Source organism: Bactrocera oleae, chromosome 2, assembly GCF_042242935.1.
Source record: "Bactrocera oleae isolate idBacOlea1 chromosome 2, idBacOlea1, whole genome shotgun sequence".
In the NCBI taxonomy this organism is placed as follows: Eukaryota; Metazoa; Arthropoda; class Insecta; order Diptera; family Tephritidae; genus Bactrocera; species Bactrocera oleae.
In genome coordinates, this window is record NC_091536.1 from 52,098,188 (window position 1) to 52,117,400 (window position 19,213).

A 19,213-nucleotide genomic window follows, 5' to 3' on the forward strand; every position below is an offset into this window, starting at 1 on the left:
TTGTAAATGATTATTCGGTTTTTTCGTTTTCTCATAAACGCAACAGTCGCTGTCGCAATACATAAAACATTATAAAGTAATAGCAGTTCTCGAAATTTTCATGAAAGTATTTATATAAACGTTCACCGATATTTTCGATATATTGTAATGTCTGCGCTAAGCTTTGAGCTCCTAATATTAGGAATCTAATGGCGTGAAAAGTTGGATGATAATCCGCTTTCACTTTATTAAGAAATGATACAAGAACTAAGTTCTTCACTAAGTTTATTTAATATACCTTTAGGAGTTTGTGACACATACATATATTAAACATATTAGCAGGCAGACCACGCTCACAAACCAAGTTTCTTTTTACTCAAGATATTGCTTGCACATTTTAATGCACACACTCAATTAGTTTTAGCCATATAACTTGTGTTACAGGACATGTGATTACTCGTACATTGGAGCTTACGATATTTTGCATTACCTGATCACACTACCCTAAGCTAGATACATATTCCAATATATATATATGGTACATATATAATATTAACTTAGGCAACAGGACAGATGGCAAATATTTATTAGCAGACAGAGTTAATAAGGAAAGGTCTGAACCGGTTTCACCCATTTCGCGCGCCAAGCTACACTATGCTTAAGAGAACATGTGCACTTCACTTCATTATGATACCTCACATATATATTTATATATATATTAATATACTGATTACATAGGGTTTGTAGGAAAGTGTGGACCGATTTCGTAAATTTATGGCATTGATAAAGTATATATTTAGAAAATATGTTTATTATATACCATTAACTCAACCGGAATATATTTATAATATGAAGGCTAGGATTTTTTCACCTTCGTCTTTTTGAGTTTCATTACCTCAAGTAGTTGGTGCGATGTAAATTAAGTAATTAGAAAGTTCTAAGACGGCTTTTGTATGCCCTGAATAGACCAAGAAGTTTGTAACCTCCAGAAGGAAACGCTACAGGACCTTACAAAGTATTTATAAAATGTTAAGCGTTACGAGTTGAGTCGATTTAGTCATATCTGTTTGTCTATCTGTATATACAAGAAATAGTGCTTCAGTTTTTTAGATATCGATGTGTTCACATGTTCTTTTGTCTTCAAGAAACTGCTCATTTGTCGGAACCGCCGATATCGGAATAATATAATATGTACCTGACATATAAGCTTACCGATCAAAATCCAGTTCTTGTATGGAAAACTTTTTTTTATCTTCTATCTTCAGGAAATTCGGCTTAGATAGGCAACGCTAAAACGTTCGAACAAATTGTTCATATCGGACCCCTGGCATATAATAGCTTAGGGTGTGTCAAAACAAAAGATAGTTTTTTTTGTTTTGGCTTGGCACTCTGAGGTTCTTAGACACCTTGACCTTAGAATTGTAACGGGAAGGTCCTCCGCCTTACACTTTTCTATTTTTTCTTATTTGTTATCAGATAGAAAAATTCAAATCTCGCTTCCAACTACTTGAAAAAATATCTTGTTTCATAAATTTTGTAGGAAATTTAATGCTCTAAAACAGGTCTCTTACGTTTTTTTCGTAAACCTGAATTTATAAATTTTATAATTCAATGAACAAAAATAAATATAAATCAGAAAACTCATAGTTTTATAGTAAACTTACTGCTCTACAAAAGTGGTCACTGAGACTTTTTTAAAGCACTCTAATATACATAGCTGACATTCTAACTGACCGATCAAAATCAAAATAAACAGTTTCAGAAAAGATATTTTTCCTCATTAAGTAACGTTAACACGTCTTGAAGTTTTCTATATCAAACAACGTGGCTAGATAAAACCAACAAAACCTTTCCGTTGGATGCAAACCGTTGACCGGTTACATTTTCAGATTTAGTTACACATATAGCCGCTATAAGAAATGTACCTATAAAGGGTTGTTGTTTTTAACAAATATAAACCAAATTTTTACTCACTGAAGCAAAATTGGTCTTATGAAGCTTAATAGGTAATTGAACATTTTGGAGGAGTTAAAACAATTAAATAATTTTCGATTAGTGGAATTATGTCGTCTTCCGATACCCCACACCAACGTTGCGTGCGTTGAAACACTTCTTCAAAGTTTCACCAAAATATTAGAAATTTTACTGATATTATCGCTTCCGCATTAAGTAATGTTATCATGATTATTCTTATATACATTTAAGCTTTACAAACAAAGTGTTAGGTGAACAATATTGATCGGATTTGCTGTTAAAAATAAATCAATCGCCACGAAACGAAGTCAGATGAACTTTCGCTTTCGTCTGTCTTATGTGTTGTTTTGTATATATATCCGAATTCGCTGCTGCCGTTATCCCATAAAGCACCACATATTTTATGAGAAGCCTACAGGACTACATCCTTTGCACCTCTCAATAGTGAAGCTCATAAGCTTTTACATATGAAGGAGCTTTTGAAATTAAGTACAATGTCTAAAATTTGTGTTCGTGTTGTCTATGTGTACAGCTGTAAATCTAAAAAAATGTATTTCAGCCGAGAACACAATGCTAAATTTACACGAATGTATCAACTGACCACTAGTTCACCGAGAAACTGAATACAAATTTTAAATAGAATCGATGACATAAATTAAGCGAGCGACGGCAAAACTTAGCGTCGTAACTATCACCTACATACACATATATGTACATACTATACATGTGTCCTTATGTAGTCCCTCTAAATTGTTAACCCTCTCTGAACTTGAAGCCCTTGTCCTCACTAGGGTTGCCATAGAAGTTGAAAATCCTTCAGAGCGCTACCTACACTTCATTTTATGTACTAAACATGTATCCTTGAAGCACAATGGTTCACAGCGGTTTGTGTCCAAACTAAAACCGTAGTCTGTTCGAGTTAACTGCAGAGGTCGCCGTAAATGAGAAATTTCTCAAATTATTTGCGAGATGTTAATAAAAAGAGAGAGGTGCAAATATTAAAAAGTATTAATGTGTGATTTTCACAAGAGGGAACCTCAAAAAATACAACTTCGACTCTTTTGAAATACACCACGCAATGACCGAAACGGGGAAAAGGCTAAAAATAGACACAAAAATTGTTCTTAAGTGTTGTTGATTTACATTTGCATATTGCCAAAATAATTTTTGTAATTTAAAGTAATCCTTCAAATTATATAGGAGGATTATTGGTTAAAGCCCCAGAATCTACAATAAAATAAGTAATTAATAGATAAAATCTTCAACACATTTTTGAGCGTTGCATGAACAATATCTAATAGGCAAAGGATAACAATAAAACAATCGTCGTAAGTGTGAATGAGTTAAGCCATTCCGAATACAAAAGTTTACGTTTGAATTCTGTAAATCATAAATCTTAATATTTATTTTTATTTATTATTTGACATTTTAGCTGCTCTCAATTCATTTACTTTAATATCATATTTTACTTCCTGAGATAATTGCAATAAAATATGATCATATGTTTAGATTTATTGAATATTCCATTATTGATGCGTATTCATACAAGTGTGAAAATCACACATGCATTCATATGTACACGTACGCTGATGCTTGCCTCTCCTTGCCCGCACAAAAAAAAACTTTTAACTAAACTTTTTCCGAGAACAGCTAGAACGAAGCAAGTTAAACCAGAGAACTTAGAAGTTCTAAAAGTTCTTCTAAGTTAAATGACAACTTTGCCGACAAACATACATACATACGTAGGAGCTCGCATCATCGCGGAGTTAACAAAAAAAACGTATTTAGATAAAATGGGCTAAATCGGAAAACTATGAAATAATGATACTCAGTAAACATACATATAAAAGAAAGAGAAAAGTTAAGATTTAATAAAAGTATTATTTGTATAGAGAGTGCATAATATGAACTAAATTAAATTAATAGGCGCTAATAGGCCATGTTGCCAATTGTCCTTTCTAAAGGGAACATCAGATAAATTCTTCAATTTCTGACTTTTAGCATCATCGTGAGGAAGCAGCTTGTGGGCAACATGTAAATGCGAGGGGATGGTAGAATTTTCAGTAGTGGCTTTCATTTTTAAAATTTTTGTTCAATTTATTTATTTTAAAAATTTTATTTTCACGTAGGGAATTCCTTATGAAAACCAAACATTGTTGATCAGACGCACAGAAAAAAGAGCGCAGTGCAGAGTTATGAACGAACGCAGTTTGCTTTGTTGTGTTTTGCCGTCGGCTTTTCAAATTCATGCCACATGTTGCTTTTCTCAACCAGGGAATTCCATGGATGTGCAATGACCGAATGTAAAGAATTGCATTTTTCTGTCGGCATTTTCATATCATGTGTATATGTAAAGCATATATGTTTGTAAATTTGTCTACAAACAACATATGCATGTAGATATGTACACTCATTGCTTTGTTGCCACTTTTGACAATTGTTTCTGTGCTTTGAGGATTTGCGGGGTTGTCACTTTTCCCTCATAGAGCGAACATCGGAAAGTTGTTCAATTTATGATTTCTAGCTTTTTCCATCGTCGCGAAGATTGTTGTAGGCAAATGCATGCTCGGGGAGATGTGTAAGGGCTTTTATGAATGAAACGACTTAGCTTCTGGGTGTTACAAACTTCGTGGCAAACTTAATATGCCCGGTTCAGGGTATAAACATGCAGTCCCCGAGTGCCACACGTACTTTTTTCTAATAGCTGACATACTCACATTTGTACTCTTATATGAATGTAGATTTGTGTATGCATTACTTATTTTGCAATGTCATACGCATATTTGTACATACATACTTACATATAGAGCAGTGCGCGCACAAGTATTTATTGATAAGTTATAATATCAAAAATTCTATTCCTACATGTGTACCTACCAGAGAATGTAAATGAACTCCATATTGATGTACATAAGTATGTACTATGTATGTATGTACATACATAGATTATTAATTTTGTAACAATTGAAATTATAAAATTATTAAAAAAAGTAATATATATATATATGTATATATTTTGCATATGCTTTCGCATTTTATCATGCCGCATTTGTGTAAAAAATTCATATTTTATCAATTTGTCATCACACAAATCGCTTATATGACAAAATATAATCACGCATATACGCATTCACATATTTGAAGTGACATTTGTATTTTTGGTTCAAAGTATTTCATTTCTATACTCTCGCAACATGTTGCTACAGAGTATAATAGTTTTGATCTTCTAACGGTTGTTTGTTGGGTGACAACCCCGCCCACTCCCTATATAACGGTGCTGTTAAAAACTACTAGAAGCGCGATAAATCAAGCACGGCACACGCCAGATACATAAAATTTTATTTATGGGATGGTATAAGATGACTTTATAGGAACCGCGTTCAAAATTGGACAGTAGGCACCGCCCACTTTTAGATGATCCATCCATATTGGGATCTGCTTAACTGATTTCAACCAAATTTGGTACATAATATCCCTCTTCTATTTTTAAGTTATAATGCGAAAATGGGCGAAATCGGATTACAACCACGCCTATTTCCCATATAACATCATTTTAAATTCCATCTGATTTTTTTACTTTCCAGTATACAAATTAAGCAACAATGATTGTATCGGGGTAAAACATTGTGTGAATAATACGTTTAAAGTATGCCACCTTGTGACCAAAAATTTTCTAAATCGAACCGAAACTGTTCAAGCCCCTAGGTACTGAATTTGTGGACCCAGTGCCTGTAATTGACTTTTTACCGAAAGTTTCGGTCAATGTGTAAGATATATAATTGAACTTCAAGTTATAAAATAAATAACGCATTTGGAACAAAGATATTCAAGAGATGTCATTTCATCAAAAAAAAACAACGGTTTGATGTGGTTCGTGGGCCGGTGGAATCGTCGGTTCATACTTGGATCAATGGATTTATTGAGAGAACACTTCGAAGCAGAAGGTCGTGTGATATCTCACCGTTAGAAATTTTCCTGTGGGGATATGGGGCCAGTTACCAGTCGAAATGCTCGAACGAGTCATCGGAAATTGGACTTAAGGGCGATATTAGTAAAAAAATACGTCAGCAACATTTACTTATAATTAAGCATGTTTTCTCCTTTTATTTTTATAGATTTTTTAAGTAATAGCTTTAGGTAGAGAAAACATCATTATATTTGAAATTGCAAATCCTATTAAATAATAATATTAGTAATAATGAACTCGAAGATTCCTCTTTTTTTGTTTTTTTTTTGTGTTGGAACGTTTTTCTGATGTTAATGTCGGTTATTTTTATATTGCACCTTACAATTAACACTTTTAACATTATCAACTGGTGAAGTGGCAAAGAGAGATACTTATATGTAGGTACATGGGTATGTACGAATACATGATGTCCAACCAACTGCATACATGTGTCACCCAAGTCGAGAACGGCATCCTTTCATTTACTCCTTTAATCGAGACAGTATAAGGTTAAATCTGTAGAAGCCGAAGTGGACGACTTTGCACAGCAATTGACACAACTCGCTTTAGAGAGAAGTCGTAACATTTAAAAAACAATAGCGGCAAACCTCAACAAGTTGAATTGTTTGTAAGAAATCTACACTCAAGACAATAAGTACTGATTCTTTCTAAATTGTAATTTTTATTCAATAGTAACTTAATATAGTATAATTATATATATATATAACGTAATTTAAAAGCTGTGAACCTATAAAAGAATTTATATTTTTAATCAATAGAGATGAATGTAAAAAAGTACGAGTATTAGAAGTCATGGATGAACTATTTAATGAATCCAACTAGACATTTTCATTTATAATTTTACGACGAATATATATTTGTCATTCGAATAATTTTATTTGATAAATGTTGCATTTCAGCCTATAATATTTATTCTGACTATCTGTACTTTTGCAAAATATTTGTTGTTTTAAAAATAATATTTATTCCCTAAGGCTCGACTATAGAAGCAGAAAACAAAAAGCAAAACACTACAATAATTCAATATACTTATGTACATACATAAGTACATATGTATTTATAAATATAGTGATATTAAATATACAATAGATATATACATTTATATTCGAAAGAATATTCTAAAATTACATTTGAGTTCATATTTTTAAGTGTATCTACAAGAAAGTATAGATAAGCTCATTTCAAAATTTTCGAGTGTGAAGAACAAAGCTCCTTTATATGCAATTTAACGAGAATGCCGCTTATAAAGTCAAAAGCTGCGAACAAAGAAGATGCTCATGTACCGAACTTACCATATCTTGTTTGTTTGTATATTTGGTTATTTACCGGTACGCTTTAGTTGACAGTCAAAGAAAACAGTGGCATTCTGCTGAATGGAAAAAACTTCGCAGCAGAAAATACTATATCACCATTACTGTGTTGAAATAATACCAATAGGCACTGTGAATGAAATAAAAATTGGGTATTATTTGTGTTCATTCTCCCAGATACCCACAGTTGTTTTTCTTTTATTGTGGTGTTTCATATAGCCGCCTGGCTCGTTCAATAATATGATAAGCTTAGACGTTTAGACAGCCGTTGGCTTTACTTAAGAGGTTTATTCTCAACGTGAACGGTAACCGAATCCTACTATCTCAGCTTCAAACGAAAGTAAAAGAATAAATCTGGGAAAATTTCAAATAAATTGGTAGAAAAGGTGTAAATTGCTAAACATTGAACGCAAGTTGGACAGTTGTTTGAATGGTGGTATTACTTGTGGAGCATCATGCACCATGTGTATATATAAGCATATACCTGTAAAAAATTCTAGTTTACACATAAAATGCTTAAATTTCAAAAAATCGATTACAAGTTGATATTTAAAATAAAATATACTAGACATTATAATATTATATAATATATTATATTATATTGCTATTAAAATATTATGTTGTTTAAAATATTGAGTTTCTAGCAAATACATATTTTAATAAATCCAACCTGACAGTTTCCAAACCTAAAATACTCTTTCTAATCTAAATTAGTAAACTATGTTAACCAACCTCGGGGCATCGTAATATCTAAAACAACAGATTTTCAGAGTACTACAACTTCGCATAATTCCCATATCGAAATCTTAATCCCTCATCTAAAAATGAACCAAATCGGCCCATAAATTTTTCAAACCCTCTTATGACGAATATGATGATCTAAGTTCCTCTGACATACTTGCCTCACTGTTATATCGGCCATTAATCCCTAAATACGCAATCTAATTAATTGCATACCTCTCGCACATATCGGTTCGTAAAAATAATAGACTTTTCAATAAAATTTATCAAGAATTTTTCAATTAGCATGATGTACTTTGATGTCTTAAATAAACGAAATAGACTTCCATCTTCTCGTAGCCCTACATACTTGTATATTATTATATATATCCGATGCTTTTCGTCCCTCTGGTAATAAAATTAAGCATGAAAATAGGTATAACCCGATTTGGTACCAAATATGAATGATATTTTCTCATGCGCCAAATGCGATTTATATATATCATTTAATATGTCCCCAATATTACAAGTATATATGCCAACTTATAAGGATACAATATGATTACGATAAGAGCAATGTTTCATATTTTTTCTAATGCTTCTTGAAAACAATCGATAATTGGGACAGCTGCGATTATTGTAATAAACATTTAACTTATTCTGTCCCAATTGCCGAGGGTGTACTGTATCTTAGAAGTTTTAAATAAGTGCGCTCAACGTAGTTGATGGTCTTACTCATATACTACATACATACATACCTCTATATCTGCGCATCTATCAGGCGATCGCATTCGTTGCCACTTATATTAATGAAATATATATAAGATATGCCATATTCTTTTATTTCTTGGCAAGCGAATAGCAGATTTTTCTCCCCAAGAGGCTGCTCATTTGTCGAAACCTCCGATATCAGACCAGTATATAGCTGCCATATAAACTGAACGATCAAAAACAAGTTTTTGTATGGAAAAATTTTGTATTTAGTAAGACTTCTTCACGAAATTTGGCTTGAAATATTATCGTTACAAATTGTTTAGATCAAACCGCTATATCATGTAGCTATCAATGCATTGGAAACTTTTTTATTTGACGAGATATCTTCACAAAATTTCGCAGATCGGCAATAAAGCATATCAAGATAAAGTTTTCTGAAAGATCATTTCCTTTCCGTTGGACGCAAACCACTGACTGATTACATTTTCATATTTAGTTACACATATAGTCGCCATAAGAAATGTACCTGTGAAGGGTATTGTACTGTCGGTGCAGCTGAAGTTAATGGTTTTTCTTCTTATACTCTCGCAACCTGTTGCTACAGAGTATAATAGTTTTGTTCACCTAACGGTTGTTTGTATCACCTAAAACTAATCGAGTTAGATACAGGGTTTTGTATATATAAATGATCAGGATGAAGAGACGAGTTGAAATCCGGTTGACTGTTTGTCCGTCCGTCTGTGCAAGCTGTAACTTTAGTGAAAATTTAGATATCTTTATGAAACTTGGTACACATGTGAAGCATTGAAAAAAAAATACTATTTAATACATGATTGTAAATGCATTTGACTTTGTTATTTCTTTTTCAGAATAATTTCGCAGAAATTGGATGATTGGACCTACATGATTTTCAAATCCCTTAACAAAATTCCCAGGTGAGATTTCGGGACCATATTATGTCACGAAATTCGGAGTAAACTAACCTTTTAATGTCCCAAACACCGTAATCTATTTGATTTAAAATATATATTTTTTCTCCTTATTTTTACTGAATATTGAAAAAGGACACTAATTTTCTATCGAAAAATCTTACGTCAAAATATCTGTGTTTTAGTCGATAAGCTTTTTCTTCATTGCAATCTATACTTTCTGATGGTGTAAAAAAAATGTATAACGATTAGTAAAACGATTTAAATATTTTTTTTTACAGTTGCTATTACGAAATATTTTTATTTAATATAATATAATTATATCATATTTTTATTTTCTATATATCCTTATTACGGACACCGTTTTATTACACTATATATATTAACAAACCGATACTTATATACCATGAGGTTTTAGGGAGCCTTTCAGTTTAGTGCGTTTGTTTGATTGTCTGTGCTAAGCCGTTTTTAATAAAGCATATGGTCTTTTTTTAGACATGTGGTTTTCAAGAAGTAATATAAGGGGTTATATATAGTTTGAAAAAAGTGAATTTCCCAGAAGTTTTTCTGAGAAAACTTTTAAATTTATTGATCCAAAAATTTAAAAACATATTATGGTATCTTTTAGCTATATTTTAAGACTTAGTACTAGTAAAAATATTTATATGGAAAAGAGCTAGAGCTGATCTCCGGGAGATCTTCTCAAAAAAGACGTTTTGCGGTGACCACTATATCTCTGAACTTGATTATCTGAAATTTAAAAACCAAACAGATTTCGTTAAAGTAATATTAAATCTAGTAATAAATCGAAGGAATAAGCAAACTAAAATTTTTTGATTAAATGGCGGTTTCTCAAAAAAAAAATCGATTTTTCACCGATTTAAATTGTTTATAAAAACAAAAATACTTATCGGAGAAAATAAAATCTTCGAATAATTACTAAAAAAATATATTTAAGAAGATCGTGTTAAAATTTGAGACTAATCGGTTAGCCGTTTTTAGTAATGTTTGCCACCGACTTCGAAAACACCATCCTGATAAAAACGCGTTTAAAGTTTGGAATGTACTTTACATGGAATAAAAAAAACTTTAAAATTTGCGTGTAACTTCGAAAATATTCACCGGAACGATATGAAATTTTCTGTGTGTAAATATATGCACTATAAGAAAAAAGTAAAAATAATAATAAAAATCGATTTGTTAAAAATTGTAACTGTATGTAACCCCATAATGCATATAGTTTAATGTAATGGCATTATTACTAATTTTAAAAATTATTTCGGGCAAATGACCACTGCAGCTGGCCGAATAGGGGGCCGAGAGCCACAATTTCGACCATTTTTTGCAACAATTGTCAAACGTCAAGGGCTTATCTGCGTAGACAAACGACTTCACATAAACCCCCAAAAAACTAGTCCAGCGGTGTTAAATCGCACGATTCTGGAGTTCACGACACAGGCCCATGTCGCGGAATAATGCGTCCAAATGTTTTCTTCAATAAATTGATTGATTTGTTGGCTGTATGGCATGTAGCGCCGTCTTGTTGGAACCAGATGTAGTTCACACCAACATTCACCAATTCAGACACGACAAAGTCATAATTAATGGCTCTATAGCGTTCCATAGACTATAACATTATGGCCAGCTTCATTTTTGAAGAAATATGGACAAATAACCTCTGCACATACAGCACACCAAGCAGTGACGGAGAAATAAACGACATCTCAACAATAGCTTGTGGATTATCATCACTCCAAATATGACAATTTTGTGTATTAACGTACCCATTTAACCAAAAGTGAGCTTCATCGATCAACAAAATTTTCTTGTAAAAATCGGTATTGGTGACCATCTCGTTTTGAGCCCATTCACCGAACGTGCGACCCACTTGATGGTAGTTCGGCTTCAATTCTTGTACGAGTTAGATTTTGTAAGCCCGCAAGCTAAGATCAATCTACGAATTCTTCCATAACTGGTTTCGACGGTGCCAATTGTTGCGCGCGATTTCGGATGAAGTCATTCGGGTCTTCTTCGATACTCTGCTACAGCAGCAATAACGTCTTCGGTGCGCACTGTACGGCATCTCTGAGGATACGCATTATCCACTAGAGTAAACATGGTGCGATAGCGATTCATGGTTGCTCTATTACAGATTCTGCTGGACGATTATGTTTACCGTATATTAGACACAGCGCGCGATATGTCGCGCGTACCAAACCATTATTTTGGATAAATTAGCACAATTTGCCAACATCGTTCAGGAGAGTAAGTCTATTTATTATGAAATGGCAAACCAAACTGAGTATAAATCAAGTAACAGCTGTCAAAAATTCCAGCTCCGAAAAAGGTATTGCCTCATTGAAAACCACACGTCTAAAAAAACACCCTTTCTTACCCAAACAAAAAGTATATGTCACATATTATTCAGCTTATGTGTTTAAAATTATAAGTTATTATAAAAAAATCAAATCAAATATTACAAACAATCAAAGCATTTTATCGAATTGTCATAATATAGTACTTAATTTTTGTTGGTCAATCATCCATTGCCTCTTGCAGGAGTAACAGGAACAAATATGTATATTATATACATATATAAAATTCCGTCATTTGAAAAGGTTAATTCGAACTTAAATGTAAAAGATGTTATTTTCTTCTTAGTACATATGAATTAGTGCGAATGTGCAAACCATTAAATAATTTTCCAAATACCTAAACACCTTTTGAATGCTAAAGAATTAACATTGCGTCAAATTACTGTATTCCATAAGGATTCCCAAGTCAAAGAGAAAAAATTTTGCATTTACATGCATCCACACACCTTGTAAGTCTGACAAGAAAACAACCTTCAGTCGTCCATTACCGATATTCACCAGCGCAACGTCAGGTTGGCGTCTGGACGCTAAAAATTGGATGCGCCTGTTCTGTTACTGGGCCTGCGCTTGTCATCGAACCAATTGACAATTCAATTGACAGTAAACAAGCGATTGCTGCACTAAACGCTTTCGTTTTAAGTATAATCCAAATAAGATGTTAAAATTGCATACCAAATAGCAGCATTGCAAGACGTAGACAGTTTACTGGTACATGCATACTTCGTATTGTAGATGTGCGCATTGCAACACATAAATGACGACAAAACGAGCGAGCCACAGTTCTACATAACATTACAAACGCCAACGGATAACAATTCATGAAACATAAACAAGTAAAAGCAACAAGAAGCGAACGAAGGAAAACATTAATTTAGTTTTTTTTTTATTTTAAACGCCAAGGGGCAAGATCAGTACTGCGAACATGGAACGTAAATAACATGGTATTGCCTGCAATTCGCCAAGATGAAACACAACAAACACACCAAATGATTAAACATGCTAAAATATATGTATGTATATATAATATATATATGTGTGTATGTATATACATATACAGTAACATCAATAAAATCAAGACTCTTACGGCCATATAAATATATTCACTTTAAAACAATTTCTACTAACAGCATCAACTTATAATATTTATTATTTTAAAACTGTGTTCTATATATTAACCCCAGTTTTTGTGACGAGAAACGATAAAAACAATTTGTGGGAAGAAAATGTCTAAGGAATATGTTATGTGTGTAGTTATGACCTCTTTTCACTTATTGTTGAAGATGATAAAAAGCTGGAACAAGCACCTTCTTGCATTCTTTTTTCTATTATATGTTTATCCCAAAACTTGAAATAAATTTCAGTGGAAACACATTCTTCAACGGTTAATAACAAAATATATTAAGGGGTTCATCACAAGGTTTGTTCTACATCTAGGTTGAAATTCACTATGCCGGAAAGCAAAAGTTATACGAGTATCCAATTTGTGACCACTATGACCGGTACTGTGTTTGGATTTTCAGTAGATGAATTGGTAGCCGTTTACTCTCCGACTGTTTTATTTTTTGCACCATAAAAGCTACAAAGATGCATTGCTTAAAGTGCGTTTCGAAGCTGGTAAAAAAGATTATAGAGAGGTGCGTGCGCATTGAAATGAATGGTCAAGATAATAAACGCGCACATGCGCAACATACACGCCAACCATTGTGATTGTTTACCTCTAACTTTTCTTTCTCCATACCCGAAAGTTCAGTGCCTAAACTGTGAGCAGGGTTTTGGTGTTTGCCGTGGTCACGCACACTAATATTAAGTGGCTCTTTTTCAACCGGTAGACAGGATAGGCAAAACGCAAGTTGCCTTGAAACTTAATGTATCATGACCGCATCTGTTTAATTTCTCTGCTTCTAGTTTTTACATTTTACTTTACTTAACAAAAAAAAAATACTAATAACAACATTAAAGACACAATTCTGCCGCATGCAAATACGTTGTATCGTTGCTAAACAAGCTTGGTGTACATTGATGTCGATGTTGGGAATGCTGACAGCTGAATTACTCTCGTTATCGAAACATCGCCTAATGTAATGTACTTGTAATATACAATATTTTAAAATTTGACTCATAATTTTTTTCCCATATAAAATATATACAAGTATGTATTTCATCGATCATTCCACATAGTACACTCAAGTTATCTACTTAATATTTTAAACTAATAAATTGACTTGTATCGTTTTGTTCCGTTATCAAAAATAGCAATTTCAACATATTTTGAGTCTCCTAAAGCTTTATTTCGTTTTAGAGTCTAATTGTTTGGGTTGGGTAATATAATATATAATATAATATCATAATCCCACGTTCATAAAACTTCTGGTTTTTATTAGCAAAAAACTGAATCATACGATTTGACATCATCATCATTATTGAAACTTTTACCATTCAAAGAGTTTTGTAAAGATCGAAACAAAAAGTAATCTGATGGTGCAAGGTCAGGACTATATGGGGGATGTGGCAAAACATCCACACCAAGCTCCAATAATTTTTGCCGAGTGAGCAAAGATGTGTGTGGCCTTGCATTGTCATGATGGAATACTTGTACAACACCTTTTCTATTTATCAATTCGGGCCGCTTTTCTTCAACTGCATTGTTTAATTTCATTAGTTGTTCAATGTAGACAACAGAATTGGTCGTTCGGTTGGGTGGTAAGAGTTCAAAGTAGACAATTCCTTTATAATCCCACCAAACTGATAACAAAACCTTCTTTTGATGAATACCAGCTTTTGATGTTGTCTGAGGTGGTTTACCTGGCCTGCTCCACGATCTTTTCCGCTCGATATTGTTGTAAACAACCCATTTTTCATCGCCAGTTATCATTCGTTTTAAAAATGGATCATTTTCATTACGTTTCTTTAGCAAATCGCAGCTGTTAATGCTTCGCGTTAAATGCGTTTCTTTCAGTTCGTGAGGAACCCATGTATCGAGTTTTTGTACATAGCCAAGTTGTTTTAAGTGATTTTCAATGCATGTATGTGATACCTGCAGCTTCTCTGCAATCTCACGTGTTGTACTGTGACGATCCGAATCGATTATTGCTTTGATTAGGTCGTCATTAACTTCAACTGGACGACCAGAGCGTTTTTCATCTTTGAGTGAAAAATCACCAGAACGAAATTTGGCAAACTAATTTTGACACTGCCGTTCTTTTATGGTTTCGTCGCCATAAGCAGCACATAACTTTTTGTGAGCTTGCGATGCGTTTTTCCCTTTGCGAAAATAAAAAAGCAAAATATGACGAAAATGTTCCTTTTGATCTTCCATTTTTCAACGAACGCCAAACGAACACTATGCAACCGATCAAAAAACTTTTTTTTACTGATTGACAGCTGAATTGCCAGCTATCAAATAACAAAATGTTTTTTACATTTGGACTACGCCTACCTAAAAATTCAACTGAAGCCATCTATGAGTGAAATCCGCCAACCCAATAATAGGAATGTTTCTTTTTTACTCCACTATTCCATATGTATGTGCTGCCGCAATATATTCTATGTTCCGATTCAACTTAATATATTGGGTATATGAGGAAAACATCAAACAAATAGTCGGAATTAGGGATATAAGTTTAGATCAAGGTCTAGACCAACTTCATTCATATTAAGTTGTAAACTAAATTACGGTTAGGAAATCCACCTATATACATTAAAATATTACAGGCTAAAAGTCGTAAATCCCCGCATAGGGTATATTAAGGCTAACGGAAGACCAGGTCTGTTTGCATTAACTTTTTCCATTACTCAAGTATAACATGTTCCAGAGATGTTTCTAAACAATTTTACTCGCACACTGACCAACTTATTCGACATAAAGTCTACTGAAATAAAGAAAATTGTTATATATAGCATATGGAAGTTGGGGTACTACGTGGATCAATGGCTCACATTTTCCGAATTAAGCTGCAGTAAATTCAATATTATACGTTCGATTAATTTTGCTAAACCATTTTACTTATTGACAGATACACAGTAGAGGACACAGAAATCGGGTCAGACTACAAAATGCATGAGTTGCTACATTTCTTAGAAGGTTTGACGAAAATGTTAATTAAATACCTGATCTTAATAATTATTCCTTAGCTAGCAGTTATAACAACAAACTTAACAAACTTTAATTTCAAATTGCGATAATTTAAAAGTATTAAAGAACATAACCATTTTTTATTTATATATTATAATAAACTATTAGCTAAATATTGAAATTATATACAAATTAGCCTTCATTATTATTTTTTAACCGCCTTTGATTTGTAAGACGGCCGTGATACTTGACATAAAATCCACCATATTTTGTATGTCACATTTTCTAAAATTGAGTTAAACTTTTCTAAAGTATAGGGTTTCTTTTTCGTATTGTATCTTTACCTTTGAAGAAAGGCTAAAATTCTCTATTCCATTCAGATCGGATCTATTGCTTGTTCAGTCCAAGTGAGTTATTTATCCTTCAAAAAATTATTTCAATAAAAAAAAAATGAAAAATTAGAAGCTTGGTTTTTTTTTTATAATAACTAAATAAAACAAATTGAACAATGGGAATACGCAGAATCTTCCTGAAATATATCACTTTCGGCATACGAATGATAATGCTCCACAATGAATGGTATGATACTATAGCCTGAAATTGTTGGAAATTTTTCCTTGAATACATTTCCATCAATTAGTATGAAATATCCAACTTCATATAAACAAACCGTTCGCCGACTTTACTTCGTAAGTCGGACATCCCATCTGAACCGAAAAGGTTTATTTCAGATTCATTAGAAAATATAACATTTCTTTAATCATTTAATTTCCGTATATTAGCTCATTGGAACCGTTTTTGACGAGTTTCAGGAACCATTAAACCCGGCCTCCTTAAAGGCTTTTCATACAGTCCGAATGCTCATTTCGATTTCTTTTAATTGAATGTTTCTTCCTTCTTCTGCTACCTCTTACAGCTTTAAGGCAATTTGACATGCTTAGACGTTTAAGTATTTGATCCTCCTGGTCATTAGTCTTCTCATTCCTCCTAGTGTTGGAGGCTTAATTTTCTTTGTAAAGTAAATACAACGCCTTTGCTTGATTCAGTATTTTTCGACATAGTTAACTTTTATTTTTATTTTTTTTCACTAATGACGCTGCAGGAATACTTAACTCAAACGTAAAAGAAAATATAATATTCAATATAGAACAACAAAAAAATTCAAACTGATTAAAACCTTTTTGCATCTACCGTGCCGATTCGAAGTTGGCATATGTATGTAAGTGTCCGGATTTCTTTTCCCGCTACTGTATACGCTATGAATTCAACCGGAAGTTTGAAATTCGTATGTTAAGTATAAGGGGGGTAGGATATCTCACATAATGACCGGTATATACGGTCCAATCTCGCCCATTCCCACACTGTTGTTATAATACTTTATAGGTATTCGATTAATGATATTTTATGAGCGTGGCAATGGTCCCATTCCGCCCATCTGAATTACCAATCTCGCATGGTGCCACACAAGTGCCCAAGTATCATCAAGATATTTAAATTTTTACTTAAGTTACAGCCTATACAGACGGACGGACAGAGAGACAAGCGGATTTCATTTCTTGTATATATAAAAAAAAATTCTTTATTCACATTTAACGCTAAAAAATTAACCACAATGGTCGATATATTCGGCTGAAGTCACCTAGAATTCCGAAAGTCTTTGTAACTGGTAGATGAGGTCTAACAATTTTGTGACGAATTTTTCCCTTTCTCTCACCACACCTCAGTATATATAAGAAACTATGTTCACTAATTATCCGCTTTATTGCAACATTTTTTAGGTGTGAAAATGTTTCAATTCAATTCGTTTTGATATCCTGATAATTTGTGCACGTGTTAAAGGCCTTTCAAAGATTTGGGGCAAATAAGTTTTATTAGTTAATTCGTAAGTGCCCTTGGAATTGTCATTTTGGTATAATATAGCACAAGTGGCAACGCTCAATTTATTAATGAGAAAAATAATAAATAATACATTTCCCAAGAGAAGATTCAGAAGGGAAACAGCTGATTTCATACGAACCACCAATGTATTTTAAACGACAGAGAACTCTGTAGCCACTTAACGTTCAAAAGACAAAGAAATAATTTAAACGAAGAGAATCAATGCGAGAGTAATTCTCTTATCTTTTGGAATGGAAATCATACATTTTTTTTCAGCAAACGGTAGCTGTGGCTGTTCAGTTGAAACATATCCACCAAACAGGAAAGTCTAAACGGTAGACGGACAGACATGCCGTCGGTAATTCACTTGCATTAGGCCCATTGTCGGTCTTTCTCTTTCCTCTTTCTCTTAATAAAGTTTTGCTGTTTCGTTTCTGAATGAATATTTCAGAGTGTGCGTGTCAGAGTTAGGAGTGCAGTTGAATGTACGTACATGTAGTTATGAGCAGTTTAATGTGAATCGGAGGACATGTGTTTTATGGCGGTCGCCCAGCGCTACCAGCAGCCATTATTCATTTGTTTCATTTCGGTCAAATAGAGAGATGAAAGGGGATGAATATGTCATCGCCACTCCTCCTGTAGATAAAAAGTATTTGGTGGAATTGTTGTTCACCTGCCGACGGCAAATGGTGGTTCGTCTGGAGGTTTTAGAAAATTGTGCTTTGAAGTATCTAAAGTATTTGAGAACGAATAAGTATCATTATATTATTATTTACCGCCGACGGAATAAATTAAGGTTTAAATGATAGTAAAATAAAAGTTGGTTGATGAAAAAAAAATGAAGATTTTTGAAAATAGGGATTGTGTTAGTACATGAAATCAATTTCAATGTGGATTTTAATATATGCTTTTTAATATCAAAACTAAGAAAGATATATGCATGTTCTACGTTATTGAATCTGTATATTCAATACGTCATTCAAATATTAGTACATATTCGAGGACTATCCTGTTTTCAAAAATTTTACCTGCAATTCAAGAGCTTATCAACAAGAATATGTAAAATGAATTTTTAAATTAAAAATTATCATAAAATTTTTTGATTTCCAGGGTTTTTTGCTTTTGTAGTGAGCACTCTTTGGTTTTATGTAAAAAATGCTGCAGAATTATGTAAATTTGTTGTTCGGCAACTAAGATAGCGAAGCGGAAGAGAAATTAACGGTCGAGGGAAGCCAGTGTGAGGCAACAAAAGGCTATTTGCTTCAGTAATTTTCGTTTTAATTTTCACTGCTAGG

General features: G+C 33.0%; 1 protein-coding gene across 4 annotated transcripts in view; it reads left to right on the top strand.

Annotated features, from left to right (window-relative positions):
* The window catches only part of Antp (homeotic protein antennapedia), a 198,236-nt gene that overhangs the window by 61,901 nt on the left and 117,122 nt on the right, over window positions 1-19,213 (top strand). For all 4 annotated transcript variants that reach the window (XM_036370353.2, XM_036370359.2, XM_070113162.1 and 1 more), the window contains exon 2: window positions 9,534-9,599. The gene's annotated coding sequence lies outside the window, so the exon portion shown is untranslated. The remainder of the gene's footprint in view (window positions 1-9,533; window positions 9,600-19,213) is intronic.